At 33.1% G+C, this 14,036-nt stretch overlaps 1 pseudogene; it reads right to left on the minus strand.

The window, feature by feature from the left end:
* Positions 1 to 470: 470 nt before the first annotated feature.
* On the minus strand, positions 471 to 1,892 carry LOC142620438 (2'-deoxymugineic-acid 2'-dioxygenase-like; annotated as a pseudogene).
* Between the last annotated feature and the right edge of the window lie 12,144 nt (positions 1,893 to 14,036).

The following is a 14,036-nucleotide window of genomic DNA, read 5'->3' on the forward strand; positions in this document are numbered from 1 at the left end:
GTTAGAAATGATTTTTTTTCCTTGGATCCAAATTTATTATTCCAATGATTACAAACGGGGTATTATTTTAATATTTATTATGACCTCAAAGTTTTTAAGACAAGATACATAAAAAAAGGACAAAACTTATGTACAGTACCTTAGGTGCTGTGTGTTAGGTTCTTCTCTTAAGATTCTGCCATGTGGCTACTTAACTTAAAAAATACACTTCCATTAATGAGAAAAAAGCCATGTAGCAAAATCTTAAGAGAGGAACTTAAGGAATAGCACCTAAGTACTGTACCTAAGTCTTGTTCTTTATAAAAATCCTTATTTATATCATAAGATGATCATGCTCACTGTAGATATAATAGCATTGACACAAAACACCAAACACAATTTGCCTGCAAATACTACTTGCATGGCTTATTGCGCAAATAGATAATCTCTGAGGATGTACTTGATTCAGGAACCAACACCTACCTGGTCTATCAAAGTCGAACATTTTTCATGCATGACATTCCATCAATTACTTGGTACGGATTTGTTTCCAATAACTCTTTATAGGTCTTCACAAGGTGTGGTAAGCTTATCCTCCTTACTTTTTTGTTAAGAACCACTCGATGCAAGAGACTCTTATACTTCCCATTGGTTAGAATCTGTGCAACAATAAAAATAGGCAAAATTTCTCAATTTTGAGTTGCAATAAAATATAAATTTAGTTTTATAAATGACAAAAAGTAAAAATGAGGTAAATGTCGGGGGAATAACACCTTGGGGAGCTTCTTTGAGTAATTAATATTACACATAGAGACACACTTTAACCCAAAAGGCCTAAGCCCAGTAGGTATATGCTCAAATATGTTATATTAACCACTCATTCTTCTCATCTTTACTCAATGTGAGACTTCACTGACACATATAACCCAACAATCTCCCCCTCACGTGTGAGTCTGCCTCTTTATGGGCTTTAGAACCTCTCTACGGGCCATGAACAAGTCCTACTCACTCCCCCTTGCCTAATAGGCTTTTCACTTCATTAATGCGTCATCCATGAGTCTCTCGTATGCCATCCATGGGAACCACGTGTCGACCCCACATGCACATCCATGGGAACTCTACATGTCCATGTCCATGGGAACCTCGCATCACACCATTATTTAGCACCATTAGCAATATTCCTCCTTCTTTTTTTTTTTTTTTTTCCGGATCTTTGTGTGTGGGCCGTTTAGGTTTTCTTTGTCCCCGCTGAGTAGGGACCATGCACACCTCACCACCTTCGCTGCACACCACCATGGGCTCTAATACCACTTGTCGGGGGAATAACACCTTAGGGAGCTTCCTTAAGTAATTAATATTACACATAGAGACACACTTTGACCCAAAAGGCCTAAGCCCAATGGGTATGTGCTTAAATATGTTATATTAACCACTCATTCTTCTCATCTTTATTCAATATGGGACTTCACTCACACATGTAACCCAACAGTAAATAGGAAAATATATATGGCATAATTGTGCATTGAGAAGAGAGTGATTCTGAACTTATAAAATGTACCTCAATATGGTCAGCAATGATGACAACAATAGAATTAGGTTGAGGATTTACATTAATCCATTTCCCATGATGCTCTAGTTGAAGACCATTACTTTCAACAGGTAAGAGGAGGACTAGGAGTCCAGTGTCGTAATGAGGAGGCTGACCTAGTTGATTTTCATAATTCAAACGGACTAGATAATCATTTGCTGAAATAAAGTCATGGCCTGATTCTAGCTTCATTCTTTTCTTTATGTAGCATTCTTCAAATCCCAAGGTTTTTTTATATCGCTCTAAGCAATTGCATTTCAAGTTCCCTCATTCTTTTGATGCATTCTTGTAAAATCTCACTGTAGACAAGAACAAAAAGACTCATGTGGGTCAATGAGTCATAGCTAATGAAAGTGTTAGGGTTTTAGACCCCAATTGTCTCATATTTAATCAATGTTTAGCCAAATAATTAATTAAATTACTTATGAATTAGATTTGAATAAAATAAATATCAAACAAGCATAGAACATATAAACACCAAGAATGATGACTCAGGAAAACTTTTAAAATTGTGGTTTCAAAGTAAAAAATCTAGGGAGGATTTAACCTAAATAATCCTCAAGGAAATATTTCACTAATAAAATCGAAATTTATACAATAGACTTAATCCTAAATCTACTACTACCTCATGTAGTACTAATTGGCATGACATGTAACTCCGAATCCACAGACTCTTCTATTATGAAATTGTTACACACAAACACTCCTGTTTGTGACTTTGAGATCTCCACTCAAAGATTTAGATTAGCTACACAAACTCTCCAGTTTGTAACTTTGAAATGTTCACTTGAAGATTTAGATCAACAACTATAGTTGATTTAATTACATTAGTTTTGCTTTATAACTAAATATGTTGTTTGCACAAGGTCTCCAGCTGTAGCTCCAAAATGGTATGGAAAATCTCTAGATTTGTGTACATAACACTCCCCTCTTGAATGTGTAAAAATGTGTTCTAGGGTTTGTATTTATATATACTTAAGATCCATCAAAACCCTAGATCCAATGGCTGAGAAAAAAGCAAGATCTGAAATCTAGCACAAATCTCGATCGGTCGAGATAAGTAACACTTATCATGCACAAGCTTTTATGATTTCTTCGAGTCTTCATCTGTGCTGAACTTCATTTGTCTTGTTTAACTGAATATTTCTGGACTAAACAACTGCACAAACTAAGTTCTAAGGTTACAATTTTTTCATGGCTACCAACCTAAAAATATGAACTTAATAGAAAGTAATCATGTAATTGAATCATGTACTAAGTCATATTATGATTGAAAACAAAAAACAAAAAAGAAATGAAAAATAAAAAAAGAAAACACAATCACTAAATCACATGTGATTGAATCATATAATAAGAGTGAATTATTAATATATATATATATATATATATATATATATATATATATATATTTGTTACTAAAAAATTAGTCTATATTTAAACAAAGACTAATTTTTTGTGCAGTTTTACCATAGAGTGGACAAGAAACCGTATGTCAAAATGGAGCCAAATGCCACTGAGGAAACTCTTGAGGCCTCACAACATGTTGTCATTCTAAGCATGTTGTAAAGTTTTTTGTGAATAGACATGAACAAACGTTTGTATATATATTTTTGTTAACAGCCGGTTTGTGATGTTGCTGGCTGTGGCTGTGGCTTTTTGTAATGTTGGGAACTTGTTTATTTTGGCAATTTTGTGTTGGGAACTTGTGATGTAATTGGGATAAGTTGTGTTTAGTTGGGAAGTTGTGATGTTGGGATAAGTTGTGTTGTGTTGGGAACTTGTGATAGTAGGGAACAATTCTTAAGTTGTGATAGCAGGGAAAAGAAAGAAAAAAAAGAGAGAAGGGAAAAAAGAAGAAGAAGAAGCTATAGCCGCGTTTTTAACACGCGGCTATAGTTTCTAGGCTTTGGTTGGCAAACATAGCTAAAAGAGGGTCTATAGTTGCGTTTTTTATAAACGCAGGTATAGGTCTAGGTTTATAGCCCGTTTTTAAAAACGCAGCTATAGTTCGCACCCTATAACCACGGTTATAAACGCAGCTCAAAGCGGGTCTGTAGCCGTGTTTTTTAAAAACTCGGCTATAGGTCTCTAACTATAGCCGCATTTTTAAAAAACGCGGCTATAGACCCGAAGCATATAGCTGTGGTTAAAAAACGCGGCTTTAGGTTTGATCTTTAGCCGCGGTTATAAAAACGCGGCTACAGACCCGCAGGGGGCTGTTACTGCGCAGCATAGGCCTGGTTTGTAAATGCGGCTCTAGAAAACGCGGCTATACCTTATAGCCGCGTTTTTGGGGTCTATAGCCGTGTTTTTGAAACGCGGCTATAGACCCCGTTTTTTGTAGTGAGATATGAGCATTGAGAAGTCAATGATGGGAATGGGATCATCTACTACTGATAAGGAATCATCCGTGTTAGTGGAAGAGCTATTTGAGTGAACCTGTGGCATGTAACAATCGTCAATTTTCTTCTGATTAACTGCTGCATTTGTTTCAGCCATTGAGAGAGAGAGAGAGAGAGAGAGAGAGAGAGAGAGAGAGATGGCGCAAATAGGAGCTTTAGAAGTAAAGAGCTAAGAGTAAGTGAGGCAGTGCATAAAGAGAGCCATATGAGACAGAAAATTTAGGCACTTATCGTGTTCGGTAGCTTTAGCCTTGTTGCTTGGAACGCTAATAAAAACAAAATTTGTAAACGAGAAAGAGAAGTCCATACATCAGAACGTACAATATTGGCATTTCTTCTTGATGTGAAAAACTGAGGGCTTGTTTGGTAAGGGTGTTTGAGTAATGTTGTTTGTAGTTTTTTGAAATACGTGTAGGTGAAAAAGTGTGTGAAAATGTGTGTAAAGTTGTTTAAAAGCTAAAATGGTTGTTTTAATCACTCTACCAAACAAGGCCTGAATGTGTTCCACTAAAAACAAGAAACTTATGACTCCCAACCCGGTTTGACTGTTTGGTTAGGGTTATTCTCGAGAGATGAAAAATGGAGAGAAAAATAAGATAATATTGAGGGATATGAGTACAGTGGTGGCTCTAAGAATTTTTTTCAAAGTGATTATTAAAACACTTAAATTATAAAAAAATATAATAAAAGGAAAACTTCATATATTGACCCAAAAAAAAAAAAAACACGCGCACACACACATACAAACACATAAAGTTTTACAATTTTCTTCTCCAAGTTTTTTTTTTTTTTTTTTTTGTTTTGTTGAAATTGTTAGTTATATGATAGTTTCATTATCAATGCCGCAAATTATTAAGGGGACTAAAGTTTAAGGACAAAATTCGGCTATAAACTTAGCTGTAAGCTAATCTTCAACTCTTACGAAACAAATTAGCATGACTACATATTTTAAAAATCTAACCGTTGAATTGCATATTCTTTATATTCTTAAAAAACATATCAAATTTTATGTCAATCTGATGTTATTTACTATTCAATCAAAATAAAAACAATCCCCAACTTTAAGTACCAAAAGTGTACTTTAACCTTATATATTCAGAAAAATTAAAGTCAATGCCACCACATGGTTGTATTTAGTTGGACAACCTAAATAATAGCAACTTGAAGATCTATAACTAAGTTTTAAATTTTTCAATAATAGCAACTGAGGAAGTTTAAAGTTTAAACCCACTAATCACATTCATTGCCACATCAACTTGTAAACTTCATATAGGAAAACTTGTAATACCTTTATCATTTTTACTATCGGAAAGTATAGTGTTGATGTATGGTTTGAATTTACTGTATGCCAAGTGCGTGCACATGACTTGCACGTGGTATCATACTCATTTAAAATGCTGGTTAAATTGTAGCCAATTTTGAGTGGCATCAATTAATTCTTCATTTTCGTGAACGGCTTCCCCACCGATTGGCATTTTTTTTTTGTGGTTCTTTAAGAGATAGACTTACCTAAAACTTGGGCAACATTGCAACATGATTACATGGTTTCGTTTTTTGAAAAAAAGACACATGTTCATATAGAAAAACTTGCTATACCTTTATCATTTTTCTTTAAATAAACTATCCAAAAGTATAGTGTTGATGTGTGGTTTGAATTTACTATATACCAAGTGCACGCACATGACTTGCACACGGTATCATACTCATTTAAAATGTTGGTTAAATTGTAGTCAATTTTGAGTGACATCAATTGCTTCTCCATTTCCGTGAACGGCTTCCCCACCAATTGACCTTTTTTGTGGTTCTTCTTTAATAGCCTGTTTGGATGTTTAAAAAAAGAGGGGGAGTAGAGTAGAGGGAAGGGGAGTAATTCAATTACCTTGTTTGGGAGTTTTTTAAGGAAGGAGGGGGAGGGGTTTGGAGGGGTTTGAAGGGGTTTCAACTACCTCCAACCCCCTCATTTTTAATTCCCCCAAATTGGAGAGATTTGGAGGGAGAGTAGAACACATAAAATTATTGATAAAGTAAATTACCTAATTTACCCTTATTATATTTATAAAATTACAATGTTAAAAACAAGGGAAATGACTAATTACTCCCTTCCCCCTTACTAATTATAAAAACATCCAAACAAGGTGGAGGGTAATCATTCTCCTCTACTCTCCTCCCCACTACTCCCCTCTACTCTCCTCCCTCTCTAAACTCCCAAACAAGCCATAAGAGATAGACCTACCTAAAACTTGGGCAACATTGCAACACGATTACATGGTTTCGTTTTTTGAAAAAAAGACATGTTCATATGGGAAAACTTGTAATACCTTTAGCATTATTTCCTTAAATAAACTATCAGATAGTATAGTGTTGATGTGTGGTTTGATTTTAATATAGGCTCACTCTTTACTCTCCACAGCACACTCCAAATTTCGCATTAATATTACGTAGGCTTGGGCCATGTGCAATAATTAAAGGAAAAATCATAAAAATAGGAGGCCCCAAAATATAAGACTTGCTTTGTATGGACATTTAGAAAAAATAGGCATCGGTTCTCAAAAAAAGAAAAGAAAAAATAGGCATCAACGGGTATTTAATAAACCGCTATTTTTACCCTCTCCTTAATAATGCAAGTCATCTTCTATTATTCTTCTTCAATTTACTTAGTTAAAAAAAATACTAAAAATAAATATATAAAGACCTTATCATATAGGTTTATATGTCACTATTATGCCAATATTGTTGGTACGATCTTACTAATGCTGTGTTGATATGCTATTGTGAATGAATGTTGATCCTGTAAATGAGGCTGCTATATATTGATGTTGCAATATGCTTGGCGCAGCTATGCTGTGGTGTTTAGTGTGTGTACTGGTGGTGTGCTAATGCTAAATATGTTGAGTTTGTTGATCTACTATAAGCTGCTATTTAATTACTTTAATTACATAGAGTGCTAAACTAGAAGGCGTGCAGGGTTGCAGTGTATTAGGTAATACAAAATGTGCGCATATAGTTTTGGTGAAATGGGAAGTAGTATAAGCATTGAACCTGAATTTACAGGCTATAACTACTTGGCTAATTGCCATGTGCAAATTCAGTTCCAGCATGTGATTAAATCATAGGAGTTTGCTAGAAGGATGTTATTGTCTTAGTAGTTAATTATTAGTTAGTTCGCCAACTGTTAGGATGTTTTGGTTAGGAACTCGAGTAGCTTAGAGATATATAATAGGTTGTAGAGTGTAATATAGCAATATGGGAGGCAATTAATGAAATAAAGAATTCTAGTTCTTACTTTCTTAGTAATAAATCTCACCTTCTCTGATTCTCATTCCATCTTCTCAAGGAGGCCTAGTTCCCTAACCATTACACAAACTTTAGCAGGTTTCTATCAAGGGAAAATGTTGTTAGACACACGCTATGTTGTTGTAACTTGAAATCGGAAACATGATATTAAGTTACGTTTTCAATTATAAAACAATGAATATAACAAACATAGCTCTTTTAAGCCAAAGAGCTGGACATGTCATAATTGATAAGAATGACAAACTCTTATATAACTTATTTTTGAAAAGTTATTTTCATTTTTTCTATAAAAAAATCTTCTTATTTATTTATATATTGGTGAGAATCTTCATAGTGGACTTTTTTTTTTTTTTTTGAGAGAGAATTCAACCTATGGCTCTCGCTCTTGATGATAGCTCTTTATCATCAGACCAAAACACAAATCAGTTTTTGGTGTAGGCGGGGATTGAACCTCAGATCTTTTATTCAACCATCAGAGATTTTACCAGTTGAGCTAGCTGGAACCCACCATTGTGGACTTAAATGTAACTTATACCTATATTATGAAATGAATAACGAAACAGAGGTTTATGAATTGAAATTTGTGAAATTGCAACACTAAATTATTTTTTTTAATGCTTTCTAACCTAATATATAATTTACAAATGTGGATCGTATCATAAAAAAAATTATATAAAATTTATATGAAAGTGATATAATAGGTTATAAATATATTCGGGCCCATCTGGTGTTATTTAACCAGACTCCTTAAAGAGTTTTAATAGCTTTAAATCTCTTTCACGTGGGAAACATGGGTGTTTGGAAAATTTTTAAAAGATCCTTAAGACAACGCCAAATACCTCAAAAAGTGCATTGAGTTGAAGCTCAAATTTGGGGCTTTTTCCTTAAAATTCCTTTTAGCACTGTAGAGCATTTAAGAAATAATTAGTTAAAAATAACTATAAAAAAAAACCTTTGTTATAACACCCAATGCCCAATTATTTGTTCCCTTCACTCTCCCTCTTTCTAAAAAGAATTAGCTTGCCCATTAGAGAGTGGTGCTGTGGAATTACGAATTCGGACAACCTAGAGGCAACGGAGAAGAATTTTATGTCTTAGGAAAGAGATTCTATTGCCACAAAAAGTTTCACAACTTTTATTATAACTTGCCACTAATATTTCTCTATCACTTACAATTTGCCATGTGGCGAGTTATGATAAAAATTGTGAAATTTTTTGCAGCATTAGAATTATCACATGCATTATTATGTTTGAGTTGTTTCTATATTTGTGGAGTGCTTTTGTGAGGAGAGATTGTTCTCCTCCTTTTTGTCTTCTGGATTTCGTCGAATTATGGAGGTGTAACCACAATTTGAAGGAACTAGAAAATTGCCCCAGTATCGTAGTTATGACTATGTTCGATTTTCACCTTATAGGCTACGCTTGAGTGAGGTTTGTGTATGGCACCGTGTTTGGTCTTTTCCTTGGCATTCTCTGTTTAGGATATTCTTGGTTGGTTTGAATTGCGCTTGGGGTAGAGCCGTAGAGGCGCTTTGTGGCTTTTTACATTATTCAAGCTAATAACCAATCTTATATTGGAATTTTTGTTTTTTGGTTATTTTCTAGGGGTTAGCAGTGATCAAAGGATGAAAAGTCTTGCTTAGTAGGTTGTTGCAAACTTGAAAACTCATTCTTGAAATCCATTGAATTTGAATCACCTCAAAAATTTCAGGAATATTCAAAATGTTTGGAGAACCAAAAAATTTTCTTATTTGAAATATTGAGGATTATTTCATTCCTTCTTGGTTCTCTATTTATTTTAAAACTTTTAGAAAAAGCTCAAAAAACTATAAAAACCCATTTAGGATGTTGAATTTTTTTTTTAATAAATACATTAAGAAAGGCTGAACAAGATCATGTTTACTACTATGTGATTAATGGTAGATAAATATTACGGAGTGAATGAGAAATTGACTCCTAATGTGTTCACTTGAACATGATATTGAAGTAGTGAGAATCCTTGAGTCCCACATAGGAAATGATAGAGAATATGAGTTTTGGGTTGGACAGAAGGTTAGACTTTAGGCATTTGTGGACTATGCCCTCTTGTCCAATTAATAATAATATTTTATTATTTTATTTTCTGAGGTAGTAAGTTTGTATACAACAGGTATTCCTGAAACAGTGTATCCATTTAGTAATGTATATTTTCATAGTCCCTCATTCATGAAAAATAACTTTGGAGAAACTCTCCCAGAAAGAAAATATTTTTGTGCATTCATTTGAGTCAAAAAGAGAGAAAGAGATATAGTGTAGTTCGTAGAGCACGGACCTTGTGTGCTTCTTCTTCGTGCTGTAGATCATATTATCCTAGGAGGCAAATGTCCGTGAGTTTCAAAGCAGCACAAATTATGTGAGGGGCGAAATCTGCTTTAAGGAGATTGTGTCAAACACAAGACTTAATCTGAATCATTCATCCTTCATGCATTTGGTTTGTGAGTTTTTAATTATTTGCAGATTTCTTTTTGTATATATACAGTATTTATTTTTGCTTTTGCCTAGCTATCACATCTATTTGTGTTATTGCTTATATTTAGATCTGTATTTTGTTCCTTTTTGTTTAATTACAAAAGTAAATTGTTGAAATATATCCAACAATCTTAAAGCAGATCTTTATTTTCTTAATTTATTTTTGTGATTCTAGGAAAACTATGCATATAATGTGTCAAATTTCATTGCCATCTTTAACTTGTTTTTGGTGGTTTGTTGTATTGCCTATTACGGTTTGTGTTAACCGATGTTAAGTGCTAATATTGATGATGGTTATGGCCAATGCATCGGTAAGATTCCTATTATTTTGTAGTGTTGTGATTGGGTTTCGGTGTAACAACGTATTAAGTTTAAAGTTTTTAGTGTGTAAAATTCTTTGATTGCTAGATACGTGTACCGTAGTAACAATATTGCAGAAGTACAGTTACAACTGTGCGAATACTTTTAGCAAAGGTGGCTTATATATGTTTGTAGATAACTGTTATATTTGGAGTGTAGCCCGATTGAACTATAATTATTTAACTATTATAGTTGCTTTTGGTTGATTGTAATATTACACAAACTTGATTCGTTCTACCGTGTAAGATTTATTTACTATGTTTGCAATGGCCTATAGGAGGAAATGTTAAATTCTGGGCAGATTGTAACCAAGTTAATGTTTGACCATTGATTGCTGTGCAAGATTGTAATAGCACTGGTTAATGACATGTAATCTATGAGTAATACATATATATGGTCAAATGGACACAATGGTTGAAATCATTTATTGATATATTAGTTGCGTATTTGGGTATACAATATACAATGCATATGTTATGAAAGTTTGCATTGTAATGTGAACTTTAATGTTGACAGTAGTACACTAATATCTAATAATATGGTATTTATTTAATATCAAGGGTAGATGTAAATGGCAATTAAACATGTTTTTAATGCTAATAACATGTCCTCAAGTGAACTGAATTTTGGGTGTGGCTACCATCTTTTAGTTTTTGGTTAGCCTTTACTAATTCATCAAGTGATCCTCTAATTGATAATTAAAATAGCATTATGAGAGCTATTATTAATAATTTCAAAAGGGGGTATAAGCCTTTTATTTGGTTGTGTCATTTGTGAAGGTGGAAAAAAATGAGACGATATGCACACTAGTGGAGCTTGTTGTATTTGAGCATGTATAGCCTTATTTTAACATGATAGCATATTAATGTGTTTATATGTTTTGTAATATTTCTTTGTATGAAATATATGTTACATGCCTTAGTTGACATACTTGAATTGTCAAAAATTTGGAATGCACAAGAGTTTGTTATGAGTGCTTATTAAGTAAGTAAGGGTGAGACATTAGAGATGTTCATTCATTATAAGAATGAAGTTGAGAAAAAACTCAATGAATGCAATAAGTTCTTGATTATCATAGAACTTGTAGGGGGAAGCTTTTATTTCCACTATTTATTATTATTATTTTTCATTGAGATGCCTTAAAAGAAAACCACCAAGACACCTTGTGATTTATGGAAAGAGTGATTGCCTTTCTATAAATTCTTTAAATGTTGGGGTGTTTGATGAAGGTCGTGGTTCCTATTCCTTAATGATAAAGAACCATTGATTGTGTTTTATTTGGTTATGATAATAATAGTAGTGCATGGTGCTTTCTAATTTATGAATCTATTATTCTTATATGCATGAAAATTAATTAGAATATATTTCAAGTGCTAAACTTTCTTAAAAGAAAGCATAAGTCTACGTTTAGTATCTCTCATGATCAAGAGTTGATGGAAGAGAGGTTAAGCCTAAGCGTAGTAGAAGGATAAACATCATATTCGTTTGGTCCAGATTTTCTAATTTATATGTTAGAAGATGAACATAAAGCTTCAAATAAGAAATATCCTAAAGTGCCTTCTTGGAAAAGAAATTTTTAATAGTGCAATAAATTCATCTTAGAAATCTATGCATTGTAGTTGGTAGATCTACCACCTAGGAATTTAAGAGTTGATGGAATTATTGACTATTACAAGGCGAGACTTGTTGTAGAAGGCTACAAACAAAATGAAGATGTGAGTTTTCTTGATACATAATAAACCAAAGGGATTAATGATTCCTATACAAGGAAACAAAGTGTGTAGGCTTGTTAAATCTTTGTATAGATTAAAGCAAGTTCAATGCAATGACAAGATAAATTTGACAAAGAGATGATGTCAAATGAATTTAGATTTAATGCGACTAGTGTGTGGTGTGAAATATATCACATGAGGCTATGTTCTTGTGGGATATGCTTGTGTGTGTAGCAATATTAAAAGCTATGAAGATGATGTCAACTAATAAGTTCAACTCAAAAGATATAGGTGTTGTAGATGTGCTACAAGAAATGAAAATTTCTAATACATTTGATGGATTTGTCTTGTCTCAATAATTAATAATAATATGTTATTATTTTATTTTCTAAGTTAGTAAGTCTGTATACAACAGTTATTCTTGAAACAGTGTGTTTGTTTAGTAACGTATATTTTTATAGTCTCTCATTCATGAAAAATAACTTTGGAGAAACTCTCCCAGAGAGAAAATATTTTCTTACATTCATTTGAGTCAAAGAGAGAGAAAGAGATATAGTGTAGTTTGCAGAGCACGGACCTTGTATGCTTCTTTTCCGTGTTGTAGATCATTTTATCCTAAGAGGCAGACGTCCGTGAGTCTCAAAGCACCACAGATTGTGTGAGGGGTGAAATCTGCTTTAAGGAGATTGTGTCAAACATAAGACTTGATTTGAATTATTCATCCTTTACGCATTTGATCTATAAGTTTTTAATTATTTTCATATTTCTTCTTATATATATATACAGTATTTATTTTTTTGTTTTTGCCTATCACATCTATTTATGTTGTTATGTTTAGATTTGTATGTTGTTCCTTTTTTGTTGAAATATATCCAACAATTAATGGGTGTCCTCATTTGATGACCATCTCTTGTCAAGAACTTGGAGCATGCCACTAGGTATATACTATTTGGGTAAGGCATGAGCATCTATCAAGTGATTGGGGCCATTGGGCACATGAGTGTCCATTAAGGGAATGAGCACCTTTTTATCGATTTGCGTAGGGTTTGTGCATCGGGTATTTAAGGTCACGTGTTTAAGTTTTAGAATCTTATGGTTTGGAGGTGGATTCTATCATTTTGAGGCATGTTGCCTTTGGTTTGGGCGATTTATATTCCATTATCATCAATAATTAACCAAGATTTCATTCGTTATATGCAAATATGAGGTCTTGGGTTGTTAGATGTTGGAGTTGGCTCATAATTATTATTATTACTAGTTGCTAACCATGATGCACGGGAATAACTAATGAATGAGTTTCAAAAAAAAAAAAAAACTATTATTTTTGAGTTGGAGAAGTAAGCAAAAATGCATGAGATTTAAAAAAAGAAAAAAAAAAAAAAAGAAGAGAATTTATTAGTTAGGCCGAAGAAATCAATGTTGTTTTCTTTATTATTTTTTAATGAGAAAGAATAAGAGACAAAATACGTCTCTACTTTAGTTTGTGCTTTATATAAAAGTATATACATGATATGTTGTAATATATATACTTAAAGGTGCCTATTGAAAAATCATAACTCTTCAAATTAGTTATACCAAAAGTTTTCTATTGAAAGGTCATAACCCTTCATATTGGATATACTAAAAGGTGCTTATTGAAAAATCATAACTCTTCATATTAGATATATATATTAAAGATGCCTATTGAACGAAACGGTGTTTATTGACTGAAAATGTACATGTTGAATAAAAATGTATCTATTGAAGGGTCATAATCCTTTGGGTATAAATAGTGGTTCATATTCATTTGGTAACTTTTTTTTATTTTTTTTTAACTTCTCTTTCATCTTTTTTAGAAACACAAGAAACATATCTATGATTAAGTAGTGCCAAAGTCGTTGATAAGACCATCGAGAAAAAGCTTCAAGATCAAATCTGGGGTTAGAGGAAAATACTTGACATAATTTTAGGCATATGTCAACACACGGTTAAGTGTGTCTATATATATATGTGTGTGTGTGTGTGTGTGGGTGTGGGAGTGATGGGATTTTCTAACATAGAGAAATTGGTGTTGGTGAAGCATGAAGGCCTTGAAAAATCCAAGAAATGCTTTGTGCAAAACCTCTATTATGGCTTCATCTGATATTTTCCATGCCTATGGTGACAAGTTCCTCAACTCCTTCCCATCCAATGCATTTGACCAATTGGTTTGGA

The sequence above is a fragment of the Castanea sativa genome, chromosome 12 (assembly GCF_040712315.1).
Source record: "Castanea sativa cultivar Marrone di Chiusa Pesio chromosome 12, ASM4071231v1".
Lineage (NCBI taxonomy): Eukaryota > Viridiplantae > Streptophyta > Magnoliopsida > Fagales > Fagaceae > Castanea > Castanea sativa.